At 42.7% G+C, this 2,582-nt stretch overlaps 1 non-coding gene across 1 annotated transcript; it reads right to left on the minus strand.

Moving 5' to 3' along the window:
* Positions 1–27: 27 nt before the first annotated feature.
* TRNAV-CAC lies at positions 28–100 on the minus strand. Its single transcript has one exon. It is a non-coding gene; the product is annotated as a tRNA-Val (tRNA).
* Positions 101–2,582: the final 2,482 nt, after the last annotated feature.

A 2,582-nucleotide genomic window follows, 5' to 3' on the forward strand; every position in this document is an offset into this window, starting at 1 on the left:
GTAAGACTCAGAAAAAAGAGAGAGGCGTGTTTCCGCCCGGTTTCGAACCGGGGACCTTTCGCGTGTGAGGCGAACGTGATAACCACTACACTACGGAAACGCGACGGGTGGGCAGGCTTCACTGTATATCCACGAAAACCTTAGAACCTGCCGCGACGATTCTGGCCACCAACTTTTTGACTCGAAATACGCCCGGGGGAAGCACCCGTCACGATCCCTCGGGCCGGGAGACGGCGGCTCCGACGCTCCCGGGCTGCTCCTAAAGCCTCTGACAGAGGCCTGTGGCCATGAGCATCTAACAGGGCCAGTCAAATGCAGGGCAGGGAATGGAGGGATGGCAAGAAAGCGCAAGAAACCGTCTGAAATGGCCCAGAGCCGAAGAGTGACAGAGCCGTGACTGGGAAGGGCGGGACCACGTGACCCGGGTCATTTCACAGGCATCTAGGAGTCTGAGACTTGGGCGGGCCGCCCTGGAGTTTCCCTCTTTGGCTCTGCTGCCAGACCTGGCTAGGCTAATGGTGACGCTTGGTGTGACCACAGCCACCTTCATAGATGGCCATTAAGTATTTGGAACAAGGTGAAGCGAAAACTCTAGAAAAAACGATTTTTAAAGTTGTTCTGTCTCTCCCACATCTGAGTCATATTACTGTGTGATATTGGTCGGACTGTACTATTTAGCACGACCGCGTTCCTAATATCTGGCAGTTTCTCGCGAAGTTAACAATATACCTACCCTGTTACCTGGTGATGTTACTTCTGTTTACTTCCCAAGAAAAACGAACGCGTACGTCCAGAAAGAGTTCTACAGAAAACGTTCATAGCAGTGCCATTTCTACTGGGCGAAAACTGGATACAACCCAAATGTCCCTCGACAGGAGAAGTGATATACAAACCGTTGTATACTCACATAACGGGTTAATACTCCCCCGTAAAAACAACCAAACTATGGATCGGGCAATAACATGGATAATTGGAGAATTCTTCCCAACAGTATGTTCAGCCAAAGATGCTTATCAAGAAATATTTCTAAACACTTAAAATATATCTATTTTAATGTACCTGTCTTATAGTCCTTTGTGATTACATTTTATGACATATGAGAACAGAAGAGTGGTTCCCTCCTTTAGATACATGATGGGAAGTTTCCTGTGTTGATGGAAATGTTTTGAACACTCATCTGTGTGATAGTTACAAGGGTTTATACATTTATTACATTTCACTGTATACTTTTTATATTTATGTTTCTGACATTAAAAGTAAGTTAATTATCTTTAAAACTAGAGAATTCTCAAAAGAACGGTCATTTTACATTTTGATTTTATTCTGATATATATCAGAATGTGTGTGTGTGTGTGTGTGTGTGTGTGTGTGTGTGTGTATTCTGTAAAATTTGTGCAAAAGACTCTAGATACCTCCAAAGTGGTAAAGATGTTAGAGGCCATGGCTTTAGAGATCCAGGGAATGGCAAGGTCTGTGTGTAATAATCTATATATTGCATTCAGAAAGCTGGAAAGAAGGCACTTGGACCTTCCAGGTAGGTAAGTGTCACAGTCTGTGAGGAGCCTGTTTCCAGTAACATCGGCCTGTGCTCAGCCCTCTTCAGCAGTGCCATTTGGCTCCAGAAAGCCATAGCACATATAAGAGAGGAGAAAAAGGCTGAACAAAACACTAACAGGCGTGTCCCCCAACCTAGACAAAAGTAGTAACACGCAGGGGTTAAAGCAAAAGAAGAAGATGGGCAGAGGCAATGGGAATCTGTCTGAAATCTGTATAGCACATATTATAAATGCATTTTTAAAAACTGTCAGCTTATGTTTGTAGTTAGCACTAGTTATGAAGCTGTAGGACCGAGGACTTTGTTTCTTTGCCCGTGGCTCCCTCATCTTCAAAGCCATCAATGAAGAGTTTCTCCCTCATTGAATTCCTGATAAGCTTTGAATCTCTCTAACTTCCTAGTTCTCTGGTCTCTAGACCCAGATTTAAAGGGTTTGTGTGATTAGGTCAGTCAACCTGGACAGTCTCTCTGTCTGTAATGGTAATAAGAATAGCACCTACCTCATCAGGTAGTGGTGGTGATTACATGATGATAATTTTTGAAAATCTAATAGAACAGCGCCATGGCAAATGCTATGTATTACTTCTCCCTCTAAACTAACACAACATTTTTTAGCATTTGAACATGTCTTTCAGATTTTTTTTTTTTTTTTTGCTTCATCACATTTTTAAGCAGTTGTATCCAGTTAACTTTTTAATCTTTGAAATATTGGCGGGATTATTGAAACTCTCAACATGAGAGAACCATCCACCCTACAGTCCTTGTTGGACCTTCCCAAACACACAGGAAATCACTACTTCATGCTTCATGCTAATGTTTTACTTAAGAGGCTGCAAGGCTTGGTAAGGTGGCTCAAGATTTAGAGTGAGACTTCAAGGGATGTGACTTCTGACTTTTGCCTCATTCCAGTTGAATCATCTTGAAGAACTTATTTCATGTGGCTGTGAGCTTCTCTTTCTTCATCTCTAAAATGGGAAGTAATCAAATGCCATGTAGTTGGGAGATTAAGGAATAAGTTGTAGAAATC

Source organism: Pteropus vampyrus, unplaced genomic scaffold (genome assembly GCF_000151845.1).
Source record: "Pteropus vampyrus isolate Shadow unplaced genomic scaffold, Pvam_2.0 Scaffold973, whole genome shotgun sequence".
NCBI lineage: Eukaryota > Metazoa > Chordata > Mammalia > Chiroptera > Pteropodidae > Pteropus > Pteropus vampyrus.